Source organism: Dendrobates tinctorius, unplaced genomic scaffold (assembly GCF_039654945.1).
Source record: "Dendrobates tinctorius isolate UK_male_01 unplaced genomic scaffold, ASM3965494v1 ptg000006l, whole genome shotgun sequence".
Taxonomy (NCBI): domain Eukaryota; kingdom Metazoa; phylum Chordata; class Amphibia; order Anura; family Dendrobatidae; genus Dendrobates; species Dendrobates tinctorius.
This window is the reverse complement of record NW_027361674.1, coordinates 7485955-7513410: the sequence shown is the minus strand read 5'-3', so window position 1 is coordinate 7513410 and position 27456 is coordinate 7485955. Positions and strand designations below refer to the sequence as shown.

At 43.7% G+C, this 27456-nt stretch overlaps 1 protein-coding gene across 2 annotated transcripts in view; it reads right to left on the bottom strand.

Annotated features, from left to right (window-relative positions):
- The window catches only part of CEP170B (centrosomal protein 170B), an 88020-nt gene extending 68085 nt beyond the window's left edge, over positions 1–19935 (bottom strand). For both annotated transcript variants that reach the window (XM_073570494.1, XM_073570500.1), the window contains exon 1: positions 19716–19935. The gene's annotated coding sequence lies outside the window, so the exon portion shown is untranslated. The remainder of the gene's footprint in view (positions 1–19715) is intronic.
- Positions 19936–27456: the final 7521 nt, after the last annotated feature.

Here is a 27456-nt window from a genome sequence, read left to right as displayed (position 1 = left end):
ATGTTTAGGTGTGGAGTCGGCTTTGCACACAATTCATTGTGAAAGTATTTGTGCATGCAGGGTGATGTCTCACTAAAGTATTTGGACTCAAGAGCTTGACATTAATTTGGTTGGTCCAACCCTAATTTAGTCGGTGGAGATTCACCCTAAAACACTAAGATACCGTAGACAAATACTAGTGACTGGAGAAGACGATTTACCTTTTGACAATAGTTTTTGTCACTAGGGTTGATAACTTTGTAATAATGGGATCTGGGGAAAGACACTTGGAAGGCATCCAGGCTTACCCTATGGCCCAGAAAGTATCCATGAGCTTTTGAAAGGTTTCGTCAGAAGCAAACATCTTCGACTCGGCCATGGAGGACTAGAATGGATGCCAGACAAGGGTAGAGCAAATCTTTTTTGTCAACTCTAGTACGTGTCTTTGGCCTTTTTCACTAAGTCTTAGCAATGCTGGGGACTCTTATGCTTTTGGAGATGGATTACAACAGATTAATTTGTAGTCCACTTTTACTATGACCCATTAGACTTTTTTGCCCACTGGGAGGAAGGCACAATTGGTGCGTTTCAATTATTTAAATAAAATTATATACAAATTTGAAGCCATCAGCTTTTCATAGAGTGGAACGACTAGAATGCTGGAACTAATTGCCTGCATTAATTTGCAATTCAAAAATAGCAGATCTTGTAATTACTGGTAGTCATGACAGCTAGGGCTAGGATTTTAGTAATTGTCTGCTATTGATGAAGCATGGCATAACCGTTGCTCACAATGTTTCAGTTATGCCAAACATTAGTATTATTCTGTTGTGTGGCATTGCTCCATCAATCTAATGATTCATCATGATAACATAACTAATGTGGTCAACAACATTATCTCCATGATCGTAGTTATTTTTAGTTGACTACAAAGTTCAGATGAATTGCAATAATAAAGAGAATACAATTGTGGTACAACTGGACATGACAACTCAGTTGGTCATAATGTTATGTCCGACATTACAATATTAAAAACTGGACAAAGAAAAAGTTTTTTGGTTGGGACCAAGTTGTCACATTTAATAATGTGGTCCTCCAACAACCAGTTACAGGAAAAGCTAAAATGGGGTTGTGCTTGGGGTGTAAAGCTCAAAATGGAGCAGTCCTTGGGGGAAGTGCAAGAAACAAAATTGGGTTGGGCCATTGTTTGTAGAAAAACAAAATAGGCCCAAAATGGGTCTGGTTTTTGGAAATGGGAGCCCAAAGTGGATCTGGTCTTGGCAGAGAAGTTACAATGGTGCAGCCCTTGGGAGATAAAATCTCAAATGAAAACTGTACTTAGGGTGACTAAAGCCAAAAGTGATGTTGTCCAGGGAAAATGCGGGGAGCACAAAATGGGGCTATCCTTTGTCTAAGTTGCAAATACTGTAGCTAGCGAACAAAGGTTGCAGCTGTCTGAAAACCCTTCTACCATGTAAGACACCATTATTATAAGTGACCCATAGTAGTTTGTGCCCCTCCACCTTACTGATCTTACATTGGAGCCCACACCATAAGTCGAAGATGGTACTTTGCACTAGTTCTTAAGAGATTCCAAGGGCAGATGTGTGATATAAAATCCCCTACTATATTCTGCAGTTATCTTTTTATCTCTACAATTGATTATACAGATTTACTAGTCGAGGCCATTGTATAGATTATACATGGGGTACAAGAGCTTAGGCGGAATCTCCATCTTTAATAATTTCACAATGATGTTTAACAAAATTTTAAGAGCTTCTAATGGTGAAAAAAATAGTTTTCCAGACATATGGGAAGAGCTTCATGGTGCGATAAATGTCAAGCGTTCTGCCTGCTTAAGCGCTCTGAAGTGCTCTGATGTGAGAAGGAACCCTTATTTTCCAATGAGTGTGAAGAGATCATGTAAGAGCTTTTAATATTTTCATGATGCTTAGTGGTTAGTGGCTGTGTTAAGGTACCATAAGCTGAAATACTGTTGGATACAAGCAGCAACCACAAAATCCTTTCAGAGGAACAAGAATATTTCTGAACCATCCCATTGAGAAGGTCTTCCTTGGTCTCTCAGGTTGAGTTTTTTGAGGCGTTCAAAACCCATGAATTGTTTTTAACTCCTGATATGAACAGCAAAGTGGATGTCCCAAGGAAAACAAAAAGAAAAATTATGAGTTTTCCAAGTTTTTGAAACCATTTTTGACAAGGATTCTGGAAAGGATCTGCTCTAAATAAAACTATATGAACATATCCTTAAGTGGGAACCATACCAGTTAGCTACACTCAAGAAAGTTGGGCATTTATTGGCGCTCTACATACTGTGAAGGTGGCAATTATTATATGGACGTGATAAAGCCAATGGGTTCTAAGGGAACTCATGAGGTTCTATAGTCTCAGGCAAGAAGAGCTTGATAGCAGACAGCCAAAAAATAAATTTCACTGGAGTGATGGCTATGAATTTGCATTCAGATCTCCATCAAAATCAATGCCCGGGTCCCATTCAACCTCCTTATTAAAGTCTTTGACTGGTTAACAAAAATGCATGCCAAGTGTTCTGAAATTATATTACAACATTATAAGACGGAGAACTTGGCAACAACAAACACGCATTGTGTTCATGATCAATACGGTAACCGGTGGAGTGAGAGAGACATATGTGTCTTGAGTAATGTATACAGTAGGCTATCGGACAGCTCTTGGCAGGGAGCACATCCATATGAGTCATCGAAGAAATGGACACCATAAGGGCTTTTTACTTTTTTAATAGGGGATGTACAGGCTAATAAAATATGGCTTTTCTCAGTTCAGTGCCACACCTGTCCAGAGGTTACTTAGGGCATTGCTGCTCACCCTCTTATGTTAAATGGAGCAGAGCTGCAATAACAGACAACCCATGGATGGCTATGGGGCTGTTTATAAGAAGAAAGCAACCAGATTTTCTAATCGTTGGCATCTCCATTGAAACAGTCTATGTAAACGATTGTAGTCAAAGGAAAGAAGTAGTCAGATGTGAGGAGCAACCAGAAAGGCGACCTGGAGAGCGGAGTTTTATGCAAATTTCCAGTGTGGGAAGAAACTCTTCTAAATGAGGTCACTGTCACCTTTATGATACGAAGACTACAGATGACAGGGTGAGTAATAATTACCTGTCATTATGCTGATAGCAGGTGACATTCTAGTAAAGTCTACATCTATAGAATACCATATGGCACGAGACACACAAATGCCTAGTAGTTCCCGACTATATATGGTCTCTTTCTGCACATTTAACACCAGCTTCAGTTCAGTGCTCCAACAAAATAAACTAATTTTGGTTTTTATCAAGTTATCGCGCTAATATACCTGGACCACTAAACAAGTGAGCCAAAACAACTTATTGATTATAGAAATTCACATGTGATAATAATCCACAGCACAACAGAATATACCGTCATGAGGTTTAGAATCCTAATCTGATACAGTCCGTTTCCCCAATTGTCAGGTTGCGGTCTGATGAGGTCCGTCTTCTCCCAACGGTCGGGTTTTAAATTAAGAACGCCAACTTCTCAACAGACAACGACTATCCGATAGATACCTCAAATGGCAATGTTCCAAGGGGCACTGGTGAAGCGCACAGAGCCAGGATCACCCAGGCCGTTGGCGCTCCTGGATGAGTGGCAGAAAAAAATGGCTGACACATGCTACTGACCGGCATGTGACGTCACTCTGCTACGGTTCATGCGAGAGGTCAAAAGAGCCATTTTTTTCTGCCGCTCATCCAGGAGCGCCACCGGACAGTGTGCTCCTGGCTCTGTGCGCTTCACCAGTGCCCCTCGGAACATTGCCGCTTGAGGTATCCATCGCGCAGCCGTTGTCTGTTGAGGAGTTGCCTCCCTTAATCTAAAACCCAACCATTGGGAGAAGACGGACCTCAGCAGACCGCAACCTGACAATTGGGGAAACGGACTGTATCAGGTTAGGATACTAAACCTCACAACAGTATATTCTATTGTGCTGTGGATTATTATCACATGTGAATTTCTATAATCAATAATTTCTTTTGGATCACTTGTTTAGTGGTCCAGGTATATTAGCGCGATAAACTAATTTTGTTTCTTATGTTATATTAAATTGGTGGATTGCACACACAGAATCCGAAGTTTCTCTGCAGCTTTTCACTATATAGTGTACTACATAGTTTATTGCATTTTCTGTAGATATGGCGCTGGTTATAATTTGTTTATTTTGTTTGTGTGAACATATCTTGATAGACAGAAGATCGCATGGACCTGATCATGTGCAAGGACACATCAGAATGGAAAAATCCAACAATGCGATCTTCATAAAACCAGAACTTATTGAAAAATGCATGGAAAAGCTGTTTACAAGTCTCTAACCTAATCAAGGTCCTAAGTAATAGAGAAGCTAGTTAGATTAGGCATAAAAATGCAAGCGACTTTTCCATGCGTCTAAAACAGTTCACATCACACGGATACAGCAATCACTGGAGAAGGACAACATGGTCAGAAGAATAGTAGGCACAAGATGAAGAGGAAGACCAGACACCCGATGGCTTAATAGTATAAAAGGTAACGACGGAGAAGACCCTAATGGATCCATTTAGGCTTGCACAAGATCGATCTTCCTACAGATTGTTCATCCATCAAGTCACCCTGCCTCGAGTTCGAGTCGAAGGTCATAAAAAAAACCAACACTTACAAAAAGTTCTAATTTAATGAAGATCGCTGGATTTTTTTTTACTCTGACATAACACGTGGTGGTTTCCCTTCATGAATGAGGTTAGCTAAGACTGATAACCCCTTTTCATTTGCCCTATTAAGGAATAGGGACATCAGAGTGGGGCCCCAAGCTTGTGAACCCACTCTAGAAATTCATTCTATAAGAGTGGCTCCTGGAACACATTATATGGACAGACATTGTTTTAAATTGCTGCTTTATAGTGTTACACTTCCCTTTACAACTGCACCGTGTGATGATTATGACACCACCATAGAATTGTTATGCTGGGGTGGAAAAAAAAACCAAGGGAAATTGAAGTACAGGGTGGGCCATTTATATGGATACACCTAAATAAAGATGGGTGGTGACCATGGTGGCCATTTTGAAGTCGGCCATTTTGGATCCAACTTTATTTTTTTCAATGGGTAGAGGGTCATTGACACATCAAACTTATTGAGAATTTCAGAAGAAAAACAATGGTATGCTTGGTTTTAATGTAACTTTATTCTTTCATGAGTTATTTACAAGTTTCTCTTTGTTTACAGCCAATGACAAGTCGCAAAGGTTAACACGTGAGGAGCTGACAGAAATTGTGTTGCTGTTTGGTGAATGCAGTACCCGGGTCATTGCAGCAGATTTCAATGTAAGACACCCTATGCAAGAAAACTATCATTCCCATTTTATTTAGGGGTATCCATATAAATGACCCACCCAAAAAAGTTTGCCTCATCACTGAACATAATGTTCTGTGTAAAATGAGGGTCCTGTTCTAATTTTTGTTTTGCCCATTCTGCTAATTCAGCGCTCTGATCTGGGTCACCAATCATTCCCATTTTATTTAGGTGGATCCATACAAATGGCCCACCCTATATAATTTTACAGGATAGATCATCCCTGATTCAAAAACTTCATTTTCAGTTTGCATTCGCTTAGACCAAGCACTGAACTCACCTCTCTTACACCCAACCAGGTTAATGCACTCCCTCGAAAAATTATCGAAAAATTCCCATAAACTGCAAAGAACTACAAGAAATCCTTGAATCTTTCAAAACAAGAACACAAAGCAAACATAGTAAAGTAATAATATATTTAAGGCTGTGTTCACACAATTAAGATTTGCTCTAGGCATATCTACTGTGCTTTTTGAAGATAATCCACAAATAAAATCCACAGCTGAAACTGAGATTGGCCCACAGAATATTTCGATTGAAGTTCAGAGGAGCTAATCTGCAGCTTTTCAGCAATTATTTTTCCAGAGGCATGTAAAAGGGCCATAAAAACCCCAATCATGTGTATTGTTAGAGCAAACCTACATATCAAGAAGGCCTATGGTGTGGCTGGTATAGATACTTTAGAGAGATGGGTTGATAGCTGCTTAGTCACATCCATTTTGTTACTGGATAGTGTGAACTGGTATAGAAGTTACCTCTTAGGCCTGATTCGGACATCTGATTTTGATCAAAGGTTGATCATTCAATGGAGAGATTTAAAAAAAAAACAAAAAAAAAAAAACCTCCTCTTCTTCATTCTGACAGTTCATGAAAACTGATTTTTTCACAGACCCATAGAATTACATTACAGATTTTGATCTGACCCTCAGATAAAAAACAGTCATGTATCTGATATTTTCTACGGACAACTCAGTCCAAAGGAAAAAAAAAAAAAAAAAAAAAAAAAAAAAAAAAATCGGACATGTGAAAGTTTTCGGGAACAATCACAAGTAGAAGTTTAATCAGTGAAAAACATGGATAGCGCTGCTACGAGAAAATTGGACATCTGAATAAGGCCTTACAGAGGAACCACTTTATGAGCCAGAAAGAGTATAGACAACTGTCCTTATTGGCCATGGAAAAGCAATGGAGAGAGAAAACAACACTGGATTTTCTGTCCTCGTTGAAAAAAGCTAGTACTGTAATGGGGAGCCTGTCAAGAACCGGAGGCAACCAAACACCCCCATTTCATGACCCCACACCACATTGCTGCCAGTAACCAAAATATGTAAGTCTTCACTTTAATCCCTTTTGTTTTATAATTGTCGGTACAGATTGTAATCGTCTCATTTTGTAGCATCTTTTTATATTTTTGTAAACACTGCCTATTCTTTTTGGAGCAAAATATAAAACTTAACTAGCTTTGTTCTCCTTGCTCTAATCGTATCCCCATGTCCTTCGACTAAGTCAACGCTACTGATTGGGTTGGCTCCCGACCCGATATTAATTCAAATCAGAGGCTGGTGGCAGCGAAGTGTGTTCTGGGGTATTGGGGAGACCCTGGCAGTGACGGACAGAGTTTGATAAGTGTATAACCCGCCTGGGACTGGGAATAGTCACATTGCCCTCACTGCAGCGTGTCCAATAGCCAGTACACAGCAAGGCAGCCTTTCTGGCGACTACCTATTCTAGGTGCAGTTCCTTGATTGACCTGAGGGTAAGGGGGCACCAGAGAGCTGCACGTTCCAAACCAGAATTGAAAAGTGGGATATACAAATAAAATTCCTCCCAATTCCTGAAGAACTGGGGGCAACCAAACACCCCCAGTTCATGACAGAGTCCATCTAGTCACTGCCATGTGGCCCCACCTCTTATGTATACTGATTGCTTTTCTACCTCAAACCTGGGAGTTACAAATAACCACTGTACCACAAAGTGAAAATAAAGGACTGGAATGACCCTTCCAAATCTCCTCAAGAGACCTATGACTGTCAACCAACATGAATGAAATACTACACACTGTACACAGATCATCTCAATCTCATGGTGGATATCAGAGCTCCATGGATGAAATCAAAAGCCATTATCTACCCACATAGAGGAAATTTGATAGGCGATGCATCAGACCACTCATGACCCAAGTGTGCCTCCTTCATACCTTCTACACTGTCTTCAAAAGAGAATTAATGGGATTCCAGCAGAAAACCTTAACAGCTATTGTGCCAATAATGTAATCTTTTTTTTGACCTACCGCACTAACTCCATATAGCAGCAACTGATGTAAATAGTAAAAATATTCTTCTGTACTTAATTGACAATGCTACAATTATACTACATGTTTTCATAGTCCATCCCTCCTTTTTATTTTAGATGACTTGGGTGCAAACGACCCTTCATGAGCAAACTAGAGTCAAGAAGATCTTACAACTGGATTAATTCACTACTTGACAATATTAGAGACAAACAAACAAAGCTTCGGCCTTTCAATGAGAAAAAAAAGGCTATGATTGTCCAACAGGCAGCTTACTTCCCCTTCAGGGCCGGCGTTAGGGGCAGGCAGACCAGGCAGCTGCCTAGGGACCCCCACTCCTCCAGGGGCCCCCAGCCAGTGGCACATCACACAGCCGCTATGGGGCCCCTGTGAGGCAGGGGGCCCGCCTGCCCCCAGCGCCGACTCTCGCCGCCGCATTTAAGAAGGCAGTGATGGAGGAGAGAGCGTCAGCTGACGCTCCCTCTCCCATCATTCCCCGCTCTGCCTCTGACACAGCGGGGGAGCGATGACATCATCGCGATCTCACTGTGTGCCAGACAGAGCAGGAGGAAACAGGAGCAGCCAGCAGCACGGGCATAAGGAGAAGGTGAGAAGTGTTTCTTTTTTTTTTTTTTTTTTTTTAAAAATCAGTGTGAGTACTGGACTGCGGGGCCACTCTGAGGGGACTATATACCATTCTGGGGGGGGGCTATATACCATGCTGGGCTGTATTATACCATGCTGGGGGGGGGGTCATATACCATGCTGGGCTGTATTAAACCATGCTGGGCTGTATTATACCATGCTGGGGGGCTATATACAATGCTGGGCTGCATTATACCGTGCTGGGCTGTATTATACCATTCTGGGGGGGCTATATACCATGCTGGGCTGTAATATACCTTGCTGGGCTGTATCATACCATTCTGGGGGGGGGCTATATACCATGCTGGACTGTATTATACCATGCTGGGGGGCTATATCTTAATTGTAAAGTGCTGCGGAATATGTTGGCGCTACATAAATAAAAATTATTATGAATTATTATTATTATTTACCATGCTGGACTGTATTATACCATGCTGGGGGGCTATATACTATGCTCGGCTGTAATATACCATTCTGGGGGGCTATATACCATGCTGGGCTCTATTATACCATGCTGGGGGGGGCTATATACCATGTTGGGCTCTATTATACCATGCTGGGGGGGCTATATACCATGCTGGGCTCTATTATACCATGCTGGGGGGCTATATACTATGCTCGGCTGTAATATACCATTCTGGGGGGGCTATACACCATGCTGGGCTGTATTATACCATTCTGGGCTGTATTATACCATTCTTGGGGGGTATATGCCATGCTGGGCTGTCTTATACCATGTTGGGCTGTATTATACCATGCTGGGGGGGGCTATATACCATGCTGGGCTGTATTATACCATTCTGGGGGGCTATATTCCATGCTGGGCTGTATTATACCATTCTGGAGGGCTATATACCATGCTGGGCAGTATTATAGCATGCTGGGGGGGCTATATACCATGCTGGGCTGTATTATACCTTGCTGGGCTGTATTATACCATGCTGGGGGGGGGCAAATACCATGCTGGGCTCTATTATACCATGCTGGGGGGGCTATATACCATGCTGGGGGGCTATATACCATGCTGGGCTGTATCATACCATTCTGGGGGGGCTATATACCATGCTGGGATGTATTATATCATGCTGGTGGGCTATATACTATGCTGGGCTGTAATATACCATTCTGGGGGGTTATATACCATGCTGGGCTGTATTATACCATGCTGGGCTGTATTATACCATGCTGGGGGGCTATATACCATGCTGGGGGGCTATATACCATGCTGGGGGGCTATATACCATGCTGGGCTGTATTATATCATGCTGGGGGGGCTATATACCATGCTGGGGTGTATTATACCATGCTGGGCTGTAGTATACCATTCTGGGGGGGCTATATACCATGCTGGGCTGTATTATACCATTCTGGGGGGTATATACCATGCTAGGCTGTATTATACCATGCTGGGGGGCTATATACCATGCTGGGCTGTATTATACCATGCTGGGGGGCAATATACCATGCTGGGGGGCAATATACCATGCTGGGGGGCAATATACCATGCTGGGGGGCAATATACCATGCTGGGGGGCAATATACCATGCTGGGGGGCAATATACCATGCTGGGCTGTATTATTCCATTCTGGGGGGTTATATACCATGCTGGGCTGTATTATACCATGCTGGGCTGTATTATACCATGCTGGGCTGTATTATACCATGCTGGGCTGTATTATACCATGCTGGGCTGTATTATACCATGCTGGGCTGTATTATACCATGCTGGGCGGCTATATACCATGCTGGGCTGTATTATATCATGCTGGGGGGGCTATATACCATGCTGGGCTGTATTATACCATTCTGGGGGGGCTATATACCATGCTGGGCTGTATTATACCATTCTGGGGGGGTATATACCATGCTGGGCTGTATTATACCATTCTGGGGGGGTATATACCATGCTGGGCTGTATTATACCATGCTGGGGGAGCTATATACCATGCTGGGCTGTATTATACCATGCTGGGCTGTATTATACCATGCTGGGCTGTATTATACCATGCTGGGCTGTATTATACCATGCTGGGCTGTATACCATGCTGGGCTGTATACCATGCTGGGCTGTATTATTCCATTCTGGGGGGTTATATACCATGCTGGGCTGTATTATACCATGCTGGGCTGTATTATACCATGCTGGGCTGTATTATACCATGCTGGGCTGTATTATACCATGCTGGGCTGTATTATACCATGCTGGGGGGCTATATACCATGCTGGGGGGCTATATACCATGCTGGGGGGCTATATACCATGCTGGGCTGTATTATATCATGCTGGGGGGGCTATATACCATGCTGGGCTGTATTATACCATTCTGGGGGGGGCTATATACCATGCTGGGCTGTATTATACCATTCTGGGGGGGGGTATATACCATGCTGGGCTGTATTATACCATTCTGGGGGGGTATATACCATGCTGGGCTGTATTATACCATGCTGGGGGAGCTATATACCATGCTGGGCTGTATTATACCATGCTGGGCTGTATTATACCATGCTGGGGGGCAATACACCATGCTGGGGGGCAATATACCATGCTGGGCTGTATTAGACCATGTTGGGCTGTATTATTCCATTCTGGGCTGTATTATTCCATTCTGGGCTGTATTATTCCATTCTGGGCTGTATTATTCCATTCTGGGCTGTATTATTCCATTCTGGGCTGTATTATTCCATTCTGGGGGGGCTATATACCATGCTGGGCTGTATTATACCATTCTGGGGGGCGATATACCATGCTGGGCTGTATTAGACCATGGTGGGCTGTATACCATGCTGGCCTGTATTATACCATGCTGGGCTTTATTATACCATGCTGGGCTATATACAATGGGGGGTACATTTTACATTGTATTCTATAGGGGGAGGCTGTGTTATATAATATGGGGGGCTACATTATATTCTATGGGGAGGTGGGCTGTATTATATTCTATTTGGGGCTACATTATATTCTATGGGGGGCCGTATTAGATTTATTACATTTGATGGGGGCTGCATTATACTATATGAGGAGGGCTACTTTGTATTCTATGGAGGGGCTACATTATACCCTATGAGGGGTTTGCCATATATTCTATGGAGGGGCTGCATTATATTATATGGGGGTTTACATTATATTCTGTGGAGTGGCTGCATTATACTCTGGGGTAGCTGCATTATTCTCTAAGGGGTGGCTGCATTATACTGTAAGAGGGGGGCTGCATTATATTCTATGGGGGTTACATTATATTGTATGGCGGGCTGCATTATACTCTGTGAGGTTGCTGCATTATGCTCTATGGAGTGGTTGCATTATACTATATGTGGGCTGCATTATACTGTATCGAGGACTATGGGGAATAAATTATATGAAGAACTATGGGGTGCATTATGCTATGGGAAGTGAATTGTACTACATGGGTGACTATGGTGGTGCATTATACTATATGGAGGACTAAGCAGTGAATTATACTATATGGAGGACTATGGGGCAGATTATATTATATGGAGGACTATGGGGTGTAAACTGTAGATGTGCTGCTGATAACATGATACTACTGTATGGTGATCTGTTAGAGTGTGTGCACACATTGCGGATTAGTCTGCGGCTTTTTCTGCAGAGAATCCATATCTCTTGGCAGAAACCGCAGGGTAAAAAACATGCATTTTTCCTGCGGATTCCTAGCATGTGTGCAGCGGATTTGATGCAGGTTCTAGTGCGGTTTGGCAGTGCGGATGAGAGAGATTGATTTGTATGTCCCGGAACGTACACTGCAGCTGCGGTTCCGCAAAAGAGAAGTAACATGCTGCGGAAAATAAACCGCAGCAAATCTGCGCGGAATTTTCCGCAGCATGTGCATGGCGGATTTGGTATGGAAACTGCTGCGGATCCGCAGGACCAAATCCGCTGCAGATTTGCAGCAAAAACCACAACTTGTGCACACCACCCTTAGTGATCCATTAGTGATCATTCGGTCCCCATCATTCTCTCTCAGATGGTGGAACGAGGTTGGGAAACAAGTGTTGAACAACTTCAATATTGTTGATCACACTCATTTAGCGGCCTGAACTCAGCGCATGTAAATACAATCTAAATGCTTCTGTGATGTGCAATATGTCAGCATTTGGGGCCCTATTTTAAACTTTGCCTAGGGCCCCACTTTGCCTAAAACCAGCCCTGTTCCCCTTAGCCCTCCATGAACCTATAAAGTCTACCATCACTCCAGCTTTTGCATCTATGCCTAAGGTTCACCTGGTGAGATGGATCCACTAAGCTGGGGGACGGACTGAACACATGGACTGGTGGCATAGGAAGGAGGACCAGGACACCGGGTTATGCTAGATAGTAAGGAAGCAGAGCAGGACACACTGGAAACCACAGGAGATTGCACAGATGATTAGATGTGAATAGTGTCTAAATAACTGTTTGAAATGCCTACAGTAAACAATGGGTTGACCAGTAGGTCTGAGGAACAGTATTTTCAGGGTGTAGGAGAATGCCCAGATGTTTGTAGCTGAAGAACATTGATAATGGTAAACACTAAGCAAACAAGAACTAAAAACACTAACTGAATACTCAGATACCCAAGTGTGTCTAAAGGCCCCATCACACTAAGCGATATCGCTAGCAATATCACTAAAGCGTCACAGATTTTGTGACGCAGCAGCGATATTGCTAGCGATATCGCTATGTGTGATACTTACCTACGACCGGCTCCCCCGCTGGTTATCGCTGATCGCGCGAGAACGTCCTGGACCGTTTCTCGGCGGCGGCTTCCTGCTGGCGCCGACGAGCGACGCGTGGAAGCGGGCGGGAGGATGTCTTTATCGCCACGTCTGACAGGTAAGTAGCGACCGCTGCTACATCGCTAGTGAGATCTGCCTGTTTATCAGCTCACTAGCGACCACTTAGCGATGCACCAGCGATCCTGACCGGGTCATATCGTTGTCGGGATCGCTGGTGCATCGCTAAGTGTGACGGGGCCTTAAAAGGACCTCAAAAGCTTTTAAATGATGATGATGCTGCTGCTGATGATGGATAGGCATGGGCAAGTAGTGAACCCAATATGGAGCACAGCAAAGGCAAACGGTAGCAGCCATAAGGGAAGGGAGCAGAGCCTGACCCTGGAACCTAGCTAGGTACCGTACTTAGCAACATGCTTGCTACTTTACTTATATATCCAAACTAGAATAACTTCCTTTTCCCTTATGAACACAAAAAGCTATAGTGATGAACAGCTATAATTTACCATATTGAAATCCTATATACGGCAGACCTTCTCATGATCACTTAGGGCCATAAAGCAAAACGTCCTGGACTTCTTCCACTAAAGGAGAACTAGGGAAATCACTAACCACTTGGTTTTTAATGTACATGAGTGTAGTATAACTACTTATATCCCCCTCTCCGTCCTTAATACTTTAAAGGGTTATTCCCAATTTGGCAAGTTATCACCTATCTCTGGGATGGGTAATAAATGGACAAGGGTCAGACCAATGGGACTCCGATGATCTTGATAATGAGGTTCTTAAATGCCCCTTTTAAAATGGAGATTAGCACATGAACCAATCTAATGGGGAATTGTGAAGTAATGCGTGATGACTTGCCAAGTCAGGGATAACCCTTTATAGTAATATGGACTGGGAGGGGGGCTAGGAACAGGCTTTTACAGTATGTAACATATACAGCATGTATCTATACCTGCATATATCTAGAAGTGGAAACAATTGTGATACAAGTAATGCTACGTGTGCAAACCATGGAGCTTACATCTCCATTATTATGTATTGATATAGTCTACATAAAGCTTCATTGTGTTCCAACAAACAAGGGTGGAGAAGAAAAACAGGACATGAAACATACAGGTAAGTCACCCACATCAAGAAAAAAAAAAAAGACTAGTACTCTCCCTCAGAGTATTAATTCTAGCCCATACTTATGGCAGAGATATTCACCATTCATTTGTGGCAATGTGCGATATAGGTTCCATGGTGATGTGCACTACTGGGGTTAATGTTACCCCAAACACAGGACTTCATTTGAAGTGTGAACGTTACCAGAAGAGAGAAATGGACTAATTTTTCTCAGGTGCCATCCTAATTTCTTGTGGGGTTTTTTTCCTGAAGCAGGTAAATTGTCAGAACTTTGTTTTTTTTATCCATTGACGGATAAAACTCGGATGGACCTCTGAAGTGCAAAATCTGTCCTCTACGAGCCATCTGTTAACAATATGCGGTCCCCCATAGACGACAGGGGCAGAGTCAGACGGATAAGAATAGGACGTGCTCTGAACCTTATGGACTGGATACAAGGATCTGTTTTTAAAACTGATGTATAGAGGAATGAAACTCAATGAGGCCGTGTGCTGTCCATGTAACTGTATGATCAGCAGAAGCATAACCATTAGGACTCATGCTACCAGCCGTATTTTCAGTCCGAGAGCGATCCAGCCAAACATCAGATTGCACGTGGACCAATGGTAGTCTAGGGGCAGTACACATGTCCGATATTTTCCCTTGGACAGAAAATCACAGCATGCATGATATAAATCACACACTCTGATCACACTCTAAGTCAGAATCCCCGAAAAACTGTTTTCCGAGGGAATCCTCTATAGAGCCATTAACTTGGACAGAGCCGATAGAGTCACTGTATGGCATCTGTCCTGGCATAGACGCCTTTTTCTGACACATACAAAAACGTCATTAACCACATTACTGCGTGTCAGTGGGGAAATAAATGAATTTTGACATCACTTTTAGCCCCTTTGAGAAGAAAGGAGAGGGGGGTTTGAATGTTTGCTTTGACCTCCTATGCTAGGATGAGGGTCCTAAAGGAATGAGACTGCCCCACAATACCTTCCATACATCCATGTGTTGCATACTGCAGGTCTGGAACTATTTTATATAGGAGAAATGCACAACTACCGCCATCTTTAGGCTTTATATACACAGCATAGCCTGTGCGGAGCAATGCTTCTATGGGCCCCGTTACATTTAGCGATGCACCAGCGATCCCGACCACGATATGACCTGGTCAGGATTGCTGGTGCATCGCTAAATGGTCGCTAGTGAGCTGCCAAACAGGCAGATCTCACCAGCGACGCAGCAGTGGTCGTTACTTACCTGTCAGACGCGGCAATGATGAAGTTCTCCCGCCCGCGTCCACGCGTCGCTCGTCGGCACCAGCAGGAAGCCGCCGACGAGAAACAGCCCAGGACATTCTCATGCGATCAGCGATAGCCAGCGGGGGAGCCGGTCGGAGGCAAGTGTCACATGTAGCGATATCGCTGCTGACACATGTAGCGATATCGCTATGTGTCAAGCCCCCTTTAGGGACAGAGAAGAACATCTTCGTAACAAGGGGGTACACATATGAAATTGGAGGCATAGAGATGAACAGTATGGCCTTACAGATGTCAGTGAGCATCATATTATGGCTCTGTACAATTTGGGGAGTGCATGAGCAGAAGTAAGTTGGCCTGAGCCTTACATTGGCATAACGTGATAGAACATCCAGTTTCAAAATACAGGAAAAAACAAAAGTAGTCCACATATATACAAGTGCGACACACAGCAAAATGCAGATGTTTCATTTTACCAGTCCCTGCCAGTATAAAGCTATGATTATCCCATACTACATGTCTCATTCCATTATTAACAGGCCGGAGTCTACGATCATTTTGGAAACCGCTGCTAGGACTCTCGGCATAAACAATCCATAATCTTCCTAACAACCACAACACACAAGACATGCTGGAATTCCTGAGGCATTGACTGGGCAAAGACAGCCGGTGGGAAGTCGGACATCAGAGGTCCATGGAGACTAGATATCAGTGGCAGCATTTAACTTTTTTTCCTGCCAGATAAGTCCATCATTTTGTATCCAGAACTGCACTACAAAGTTTAGGCTATGTGCACACGGTGCGGATCCTCCCACGCGGATTTTACTAAATCCGCAGGTCAAATGACCTGCATTTTTCCTGCGGATTTATTCCTTTTTTTTTGCGGTTTTACTGCCGTTTTTGTGTGGTTTTCCACTGCAGTTTTCCACCTGCGGATTTGTAGAATGGAGCAGGTGGAAAACTGAAGCAAAACCGTACAAAAGAAGTCACATGCTGCTTTTTTTTCTGCCCAAAAACCGCGCGTTTTTTTTTTTTTTTTTTTTTTTACATAGGCTATAATGGTACTGTACATCACCTGCAGTTCTGCTGCAGATCCGCAGCGGAGAATCCGCTGCGGATTCGCAGTAGAAACCGCACTGTGTGCACAGACCCCAAGGATCTACCATCATTAAAAGGAACCTGTATGACCATCTCCTGTAGCATCTCATAAGCCCAAGTTACTGGGGCACATATACCTGTCGGCAGGCAGCTCTCTCTCCCAAATTGCCATCCACAGATAAATAAGGCTTGGCTAAGCATGCATGTGTGTTCAGTGGGTGGAGTGGAGTAAGCCAACGCACCATAGACAGAAAAAAAAGAATAGGGCATCCATCACTCATCCAGTATCATCTGTTGGGGAAAGTTGAGAAGTCCTATGTATGTTAGATGGTCAGCTACTCCTTCTGAAATCAGTTGATTCAGATGACTTTTTTCTAAAGCCTCAATCAGAAGTTCACTTTTCACATGTATAACTTTTTTCTTCTTTTTTTAATTGTAGTTTATATTAAAATAAATTTTTCATTTTTTTACAGGAATATAATAAAAAAAAATTAGCCATTTTACATTTTTCACTACCAATTAGGGTATGTTCTCACGGTCAGTAGACGGCATCACTTTGGACGCAGCACATGTCCTCTCCATCCAAAGCGCTGCCGGCTTTAGAACGTCGGTGATTCCGCATGTGTTCATTGAACCGTGCGGAATCACCGCGTCCTATACATTGTACGGGGACATTTATCTTGTGGAGACTGAGCGTCTCCGCAAGATAAATAGACATGCTGCGGTCTGGAAAGACACGCGGCATGTGCGTCTCCGCAGGGAAGCCGCGGGCGTCGTAACATCTGGCCACTGCAGGTTGGACACTGAGCGTGGGAACATATCCTTATAAGTTGTCAACCAATCTTATTCTATAATAAAACTTTAACATTCAACTACACATTTTCAAGTAAATAAAGAGTAAAAGAACAAAAACACAGATTCAAACGTACACACTAAAAACGGACATTAAATACGGTAGATCTCTTACCCCTGATGTGCCTTCGGCGTGTTCGAATAATATACTGCTCAAAAAAATAAAGGGAACACATCCTAATACATTGTGTTGGTTAAGTGTTCCTCTTATTTTTTTGAGCAGTGTATCTTAGAGTTCCCGCGACTGCATGTCTCTTGGCTAGACAGCCGCAATGTAAGCAGGGATTTCCCATTTAGTGGCCGTTCCCGTCCCCGTATGCCCTTTAGTGGCCGTTCCTGTCCCCGTATGCCCTTTAGTGGCCGTTCCCGTCCCCGTATGCCCTTTAGTGGCCGTTCCCGGCCCCTACTGAAGTGAGTAGGAGCTGAGCTGCAGCACCCAAGGATAAACTTTCAACATCAAAGTCCTGGACCACCCCTTCAAAGCCTTATTCAGACAGTCTCATACCATAGTGTTAGATTCTAGTTTCATCAGTGTTCGGTCATTTTTTACCTTCAGCGTTTCTCTGGTGATTTTCAAGTATGAAAAAGAAAATAAACTTGCAAAGGCTCTCCTACAGAGTTGAGCAAGTTTTTTGGGTTCCCTCTTATTCGGCAAGCTATAGCGCTTACCGAATATGCTGCAGAGGGAACCAGGATACATGAAGTGTGCCGGCTGATCAGTGCCACAGCTGCATGTGTCGCAGCTGTATCACAGTCACAGCACATGCATGGGGAGAGCCTGTGTGTTGGGCTATCCTTGTATGTGCTGTGACTGTGACACAGCCACGACCCAGGCAGCTGCGGCGCCGATCAGCCGGTGCGATCCAGGAAGCCGGGTTCCCTCTGCAGCTTATTCGGCAAGCACTATAGCTTGCCGAATAAGAGGGTACCCAAACAAATTTGCTCAGATCTAGTCTCCTACACATTGCAACGTCAAATCAGAGACAGCACAATGACGCCATCCATGTGTTGTCCAGGATTTTCACAAACTAAGACTTGTATTTTGATCCATAACTCCAATCAAAAACCAACATGGGGTTTGATTTTTTTTTCTTGCGGATACATGTTTGGCATAAAAACCATGAACACTTGAACAGCTCCACACATTATAATGGGTACGTGTAAGGCCTCATTCAGAAGCTACATTTTTGTCCCGTATGAGAAAATGGTACCGATTATTCTGATCAGAGTGTGGTACGGGTGTCATCCGATTTTCTGTACATGGAGAAATTTTTTGAAAAAAGGAAATTCTCCACCTTCTCCATTCTGACAGTTCGTGAAAATCTGATGTCATTCGGATGTCATCTGAGTGCGGTCTGATTTTTTCACTGACCCATTGACTATCACAGGTACAAGTGCATCTGTGAAAAACGCAGATAGTAGTTGTATGTGAAAGAAGGGTGTGAGAATGAGGCCTAAGAGAAGGTGCAACCCTTTAAAAAAGCAGAAACTTTCCTCGATATGACATAGGGACACAAGACAAATAATAAGGTTTATCATAGGGAACTATCGTATGAGCAATTCTCTAATACGCAGGCATGGATCCATTTTTGACTCACCAAGAGTGAACCTACTCTACTAGAAAAAAAAAAAGTGACAACAGAGCAAGCGTGATGGAAACACAAATGCCGGATCTGGCACCAGAATAAACCAGCGCTTTTTCCCCCTTGTGTGGGTGGGAAAAGCAAGACTGAGCTTGGTGAGAGGCAGCTGCCAACCAGAGAAATCAAAGCGGCTCATCTCCCCCCCCCAGTGAGAATTAAAAAAAAAAAAAGCACAGGACCCTGCAGTGACCAAACCCAGCTTTATCATCTATTATTCAGAGCCACAGACACAATGTAGCAAAAGACAGCAGCGTGCACACAAACCGGAGAGCATGGAGAACCCTACAGCTGGAATTTTATTATCCCTTTAATAAAAAAAAGGGAAACCACTCCCCGCCAGGATCTCTCCTTGTCAGAATGTAATCATTAATCCTTTTTTTTCTTCTCTGCTGCTGAAGAACAGTGGAAAAGGGATGAAGGGGGGGGGGGGGTTGGGGAGGTTGATCACCACCACCACAGCAGCATTCCCAGTCTTGTAGGGGTTAACACATACACAGTTGACAGAATGGATGGGAAGATCACTGCAAGAATAGGAAAAATACAACATATAATGTATCCAGCCACAGTGTAAATAAGGCTGCAACATTGTAGCAAAGGGATGAGCTCAGCCCCAGGCTGCAGGCCATAATCTGGATGATCAGCTGCTTCCTCCTCCCAGGGTAAGGCCACATATCAGCTGGGCACCTACCTGTCTCAGGCTCTAGGGCTGGCACAGCCTGGAATCCTTATGGAGGCTCTGGGGAGCCAAGGAGCAGATGCTTCTCCCCTTCCTTGTCCTCCTCTCTGAAGGTGTATGGAGGCAGGTAATGGCACACACCCTCTCCCCTCCTGCACAGACACCCTTCTCCGCCTGCACTTGCACGACAGGTTCATGACATCACCAGCCAAACCTCCCTCCCCCTCTGGCTTGGAAATCCAGGATAGGTGACATTTTTTTCCCCCTCTGTAATGGAGACTGCAAACGCCATCTGCTGGGTGTTGCATAAAGCTGTCACCCTCTACCTGAAGCCTGGGAGAAAGAGACATTTTCTCTTTTTTTTTTTTGGAAAGACAAGGCTCCTTTAAATATAAGCTGGAAATAAAATGAGAATACAGAATAAAATGATGCATTGCATTCTGCAAGTTCATGTTACACTACAAGAAGAATGCTTCTTAGACATGGCAATAAACTGATGTATATCTAAATTCAATTATTTCGGTACCTTTTTGATATATATATAGCAATAAAATAAATTATACATATATATATGTGTAATTTATTTTATTGCCATCAGTATCGCATTACACATCATTATATTAAAGGGGTAGTCAAAGATCATTTAAAAAAGACGCTGCACACCTGCAGCAATAGCGCTAAAAGAATCGAATATTATACACTATATACTGACCCTTTTTCTCCGTTCTGCAATTGTCGTTGCTCATTTTCTATTTATGTGACCGCTGCAGACAGTCATTGGCATACAATGTTATATACAATAGGTGCAGGGATTGCAATCACACCCGGGCCCTGGAGGCTAAGGCTAGTTTCACACTTGCTTTTTTTTGCAGCGCGTTTTTCCCGCAAAAAAACGCATTGAAAAAACGCATACATAAGCATACAACTGCTGCGTTTTTTTCAAGCATTTTTATGAGCATGCATGAAAAAAACGCAGCGTTTTTATGCGTTTGTATGCGTTTTTAGCGCGTTTTTACCGCGTTTGCGTTTTTTTCCAACATTTTTAGGTGGCCCCTCACACTACCCAAACCATGACTTTACTAACCCTAACCCTGACCCTAACCCTAACCCTAACCCTGACCCTAACCCTAACCCTAACCCTGACCCTAACCCTTAACCAAATCATACTTAACCCTAACCCAAACCCTAAACCCTAACTAACCCTAACCCTAACCCTAACCCTGACCCTAACCCTAACCCTGACCCTAACCCTGACCCTAACCCTAACCCTAACCCTGACCCTAACCCTAACCCTAACCCTGACCCTAACCCTTAACAAAACCATACTTAACCCTAACCCTGACCCTGACCCTAACCCTAACCCTAACCCTAACCCTAACCCTAACCCTGACCCTAACCCTAACCCTAACCCTAACCCTAACCCTGACCCTAACCCTTAACAAAACCATACTTAACCCTAATCCTGACCCTAACCCTGACCCTAACCCTTAACCAAACCATACTAAACCCTAACCCTGACCCAAAACCCAACCCTAACCCTGACCCTGACCCTAACCCTAACCCTAAACCCCCTTAACTAACCCTAACTCTAACTCAAACCCCTAAATTCCATGGTTAAAAAAAAAAAACGCATATGCAAAAAAACGCTTACATGAGCATGCCAGTGCGCACATATGCGCATCCATAGGCTATAATGGCCCTTTTTAGCGCAAAACGTGCGCATATGTGCGCATGCGCTTTTTTGCAGGGCCAAAAAATGCAACATGATGCGTCTGGAAAATCCAATCGCACACCCCAAAAAAACGCAGCGCATGAAAATCGCATACATGCGCTTACAAGCGCGCAAGTATGCGCACCCATGTTAAAGATAGGGGAAAAAACGCATGCGCAGGTTAGCGTTTTTTTCCAGCGCTAAAAAACGCAAATGTGAAACCAGCCTAAGGGGTCCAAAAAGTCCCTTTGACCTAAATAAAAAGATTAATGCTGTTAAAGGGAATCTGTCACTCCATTTTTCGAGTATCAGCTGCCGGCACCGCCATCAGGGGCTTATCTACTGCATTCTGTAATGCTGTAGATAAGCCCCCGATGTAACCTGAAAGATAAGAAAAATGATTATGCTCACCGGGGGGCGGTCCGGTCTTGGTCCGATGGGTGTTGCGGTCCGGCGCCTCCCATCTTTTAACAGTGATGTCCTCTTTTTCCCTTCCTGTAGTGGCTCCAGCGCAGGCACACTACTCTGCCCTGTTGAGGGCAGAGCGGAGTACTGCAGTGCGCAGGCGGCGGACCTCTCCCGGCACCTGCGCACTGCAGTACTCCGCTCTGCCCTCAGCAGGGCAGAGCAGTGCACCTGCGCAGGAGCCGCGACGGGAAGCAAAGAAGAGGATGTCACCATTAAAAGATGGGAGGCGCCGGACCGCAACACCCATCGGACCAAGACCGGACCGCCCCCCGGTGAGCATAATCATTTTTCTTATCTTTCAGGTTACATCGGGGGGGCTTATCTACAGCATTACAGAATGCTGTAGATAAGCCCCTGATGGCGGTGCCGGCAGCTGATACTCGAAAAATGGAGTGACAGATTCCCTTTAAAGACTTGCAATAATTGGAGACCCCATTAGACCTTTAGCATTGGGGCCTATGAGCTTCAAGTTACGCCACTGGGTACACTACGCATTGGATATATGGGACATGACATTTGCAACATAGTAAACAGGAGACAAGCAGAACTAAAAAGTCAAGTATATAAGCACTCCCGCTCCTCCTCCTCCCATCAAAGTTTTTATCCTCTTTATATATTGCAGTTGCCATGTTATATAGCAGTCTACTTACAATTGCTCATTTTGCCTTTCTACCCAGCTAATTCTTCTCTTTTCCATTAGATCTATGACATCACGTGATTAAAAACTGACTAGCTGAATCCTTCTAAGCTCTATATAGAAACAGGAGGTCACTTCCCTGCGTGAGTCATGAGTCACTGCAAAAGTCCCTGTTGGGGGAGGATGGAGCAGCTGGGACAGGATAGGAAGAGGGGGATGATAAATACAAGATATTTCCTGTTTCTACATAGAACAGAGAAAAGAGAAGAATTAGTTGGGTAGAAAGGCAAAATGAGCAATTGTAGGTAACCAGTGCTATATAATATGATGACTGCGATATATCAAGAGGATAAAAACGTAGATTGGAGAAGGAGGAGTACCTCTTTAATAATTTTAGATATAATTCTGTCTGAATTAAGCTTTTTCATAATTTTGGACAAATCACTTTCTGAAAATCCCTGTTCTCCAGGTGCAGTTTGTTTTTAAAACAAAGAAACTAATTTTTACTGACCCTCCCCAGGTCCCGAGCTTATTCTCCAGCACTACTCCCGATGTATCTTATTGTCTGCAGTGCTAACGTCACATCGAGCTAACTGCAACCAATCAATGGGCTCAGTGGCTTTGTACAAGTTGACGGCACAAGGCATTGAGCTCATTGATTGGCTGCAGCGTTATCAATGTGATATCACCGCACCCAATCATAGACACCAAGAGCTGCAGCAGAGGCTCAGCATTGGACCTGGGGAGGATGCCTAAAGGATAGTTTGTTTTTTTGTTTTCTGAAAGTATAATATCATTTTAATTGTATAGACGTATTGTTTAGACGTAGTATTACACTATTATTAATTGTAAATGTGAATTATTTAAGCTTGGTATAGCAGTATTATTTTTGCAGTGTATAGTGATGTCGGAACGTATAGCCTCATTTTTTTGTATCGGCACCAAATTTTATGATCAGAAATTGTTTGGTATCATTATCTGTACAATCATGTACCATAAAAGGACACCAAGACAATGTGTCGCACAGGGAACCATGCGTAAGACCTGTCCTGCCTACAAATAGGGGCATATACAGGAGATACGGCCCAATCATCATGTTCTTCACTGATTGTCTTTTGGATGCCCCTAGGCTCCCAGGCCCGGATGTGACTGCAATGCGATCCTTCTTTGTGGAAGTTGGACTGCGCTCAGATGTCATCGGACTGCAGTCCGATGGTTTCCACAGACTCAGTGACTTGCAATCTGAATATTGGATCAAACTCAGACATGCAGTGATTTTTTTTCCTTGGATTGTGCCGAAAATCTGACATGTGCCCGGCCCCATAGACTAACATTGGTCCAAGTGCAATCCGATGTTTTGTCAGATCGCACCTGGACAGAAAATACAGACATGGGTATGAGCCCTTACGGTTAACATCTCCAACATGAACATTGGGACAGGAATCCCCGATTTTAGGATCCGTGTAGTCCCAGAAGCCAGATCCCTACTAATTAGGTAGCATTGTAGGGGTATAATACAATTGCTGGCCTTCCCCACTGTTCACAGTGGATAGCCTGGCGTCAGCTGTGGAACCTTCGACAATCTGGTCATAGGTGGGCCCTTCTCACAAAAGAGGGCATTGTCTATGATACACAAGTCTTTTCAGTAGGCTATGGACACTAGGTCTTCGGCTTATCTTTATAAAATCTGTCTGGATCATCTGGATGAATGTAAAGTATATACCAGTATGTGGTTCCAATCTGACCAGGAATCCATTAATGGGGCTGTCCGATAAACACCACATTTATCACCTTTCCACAGGATAGATAATAAATGCTGGATCGGACGGGATCCACCAGCTGATACTCCACTGATCCTGAGAACGGGTACCCAAAGTCCTTTGTGAATGGAGCTGTAGCGAGCATGTGCGGCCACCACTCTTATATGCAGTGAATTGAGTGGTGCCCACTTCTGCCCAATCCACACAGAGGAGTTTCAGATCCTGTTTATTTAAGATCGGTGGGTGTCCTGTGGATACAGGGATTAATCTCTTTGACGTTTATATTCATAATATATGACAAATATGTCCAAATATTTTTTTATCTATACTGATTGGAAATCTATGGAGTGACTGCAGTGGTTTTCAGCCAATCAGTCGGGGTGCCGTGTCCTGGAACCCCATCAATCTCAGATTACCTATCCTAAGGGGAGGTCATCAAAATGTCAGTCCTGACAACCCCAAATATTATTGTATATGCTTGGTTACTAATTTAAAGAAGTTTTCCTGAATTTAAAAAATATACCTTAATATCATGTTAACTAAAAATAATTAAAAAAATAATAATATTAACTTTAAAAATCCACAGCTGCTCTAATGGTGCTTAACAGTCTTTGTTGTTTGTCCTGCAATGATGATGTCACGTTTATCCACATGACTGATGCAACCAATCACTGGTTTCAGTACATGCAGGCAACACCATCGAAGCCAGTGATTGGTTGTGGTGGTCATGTGCATGTTTAGCACAGCACTGCTACCCCAAAGTATGTAAAGACCACCAAGGACCAATGGAGTGCTGGCATTTAAAAGGTGAGTTATGGATATATTTTTTTATTTTGTGCTACTTGGTTCCAATAAATAAAAGGCATCATGTGGCCATACATCCTGTAGAATACGTGTCATGGCCGTGAACTCAAGGTGCATCTCAATCATGTCATTCATCAGGTGCAATAGGAAATGGGGAACTTGAAAAAATCCAGGTAGAACATAAAAAACGCCTTAATGGAACACTATTATAAAAAATTACCTATTGTTAAATTAGGTGTCTTCTGCTTTTTTCATATCACAATTTTTATTAAAAAAAAAACAAAACAGAATGAGTATTCTTGCAATTTTTACCCTTGCCACTGGGCCTATAGACTCATACTTTCTGTGCTTTCATGATGAGTTTTCTCCCGTCTCACTATCAGCAGAGGCAGGATTAGAATGACAGGTAAAGCCTCCATACACAGCTGATAACACAGGATCCACCAATCACAATAGGTGATGGCACAGCTCTCCTCCTCCTGTACAATGACTGATAACACCTCCCATATAGAGTAGATAACACGGGATCCACCATTCACAATAGGTGATGTCACAGCTCACCTCCTCCTCTTGTACAATGACTATTAACACCTCTATATACAGTAGATAACACAGGATCCAGCAGTCACAATAGGTAATATCACAGCTGATTTTGCTCCTTCTATCTTTGCAATGACCTTTTTGCACATTCATTAGATGCTTCAATACATAAGATTGGGTCGTGTTCTGACCATTGTAGCTATATGCATGTGTTGTTTCCTGAAACAACAGGAAGTAAGAAACTAAAAAAGCCCCAGTGGCCACTGTGAATATTGCTAGATTTCTATTTTTTATTTTTAATACAGACTGACAAAAAAATGCAAAAATAAAACAAAAATAGGAAACAACAAAAATAACAAAAAATACTTTAATTTAAACAATAGGTGATTTTCTGATAATAGCATCCTTTTAAATGTGGAGGCTACACAACTAAAGGAAGGGCAGAGGCAAATCATACCTGACGAATACCATTCTCATACAGTCTCTGAAACAATTCTGGCTAATTGTTCTGCCTAATAATGAGCTGCTTAATTTATCTCAGAATGTCCCGTCATACACGGATGTCATGTCTCCAGCTCATTAACAAATGAGAGCTTTTATAGGTAGGATGAGCAATACAATTGCTTCCCTATCAGTCCCGCTTTCGCCATGTTATAAATAGCTACAAACAGACTGACACCTGTATGACTGATGGGATATTTCCCCAAATGACTGCAGGAAACCACCACACCCAATCTCCGTAAGTAAGAAAATACACTACAATGAAGCATAAATCACACATTCAGGTTTTAAAGAGGTTGTTGTTAATAGGAAAACATGGCTGCTTTTGGGCTCAGTCTAGCACTAGACCCAACCCCTAAGCAAGGATGGCGCTGATTCTGAAAAGAAAAAAAAGCCATGTTTTTCTCATCTCATGTCCCAATACAGTAGATACTATTTGCCAACTCTTTGAGAAGCTTTTTGGGAGGACATCCGTGTATGTGAATATGCTCTTCCAAAAATGCTTCCGATTAGCCATGATCCTTTTCAGGCTAGCCTCTTCTACCCTCTATGTGCATCACGGACAACAAATTTTACAGAGCTGCTGCTCTCTGGAAGACTTTGGGAGAGTATGTTTAAAAATCCAGGGGGCTTCATAGCAAAAGTCTAAATTGTCTACATTGGGCCCTCCACCCATGTGTCCTCCGCAGCCATTGATTGAACATCCCATCAGGTTCCCACAATAAGGTCGCAATGGGGTTGACAGAGGCCTTCCTGTTAGCGTGGGTGGTCAGGAGCGGGAACTCCGAGAGTGGACCCTCTGGACCGTGGCACCGAGGGACCCCGGGCGAGCTGCCAGGTGGAACCGACCCCTATACAGGGACCGTTAGGAGCAGGCCCAGGGGTTTGAGTACCACGGTAGCCGGTACCGAGAGGGGCGGCTCAGGATGGACCGGAGTAAGACTGAGACTGGAGTAGGACGGCAGGAGCACTGAAGACAGGACTGGAGTAGGACGACAGGAACACTGAAGGCAGGACTGGAGTAGGACGGCAGGAACAATGAAGGCAGGACTGGAGTAGGACGGCAGGAACACACGGCAGGACTGGAGTAGGACGGCAGGAACACACGGCAGGACTGGAGTAGGACGGCAGGAACACTGAAGGCAGGACTGGAGTAGGACGGCAGGAACACTGAAGGCAGGACTGGAGTAGGACGGCAGGAACACTGAAGGCAGGACTGGAGTAGGACGGCAGGAACACTGAAGGCAGGACTGGAGTAGGACGGCAGGAACACTGAAGGCAGGACTGGAGTAGGTAACCAGGAACACGGGTAGCAGGACTGAGAAGCTGCTG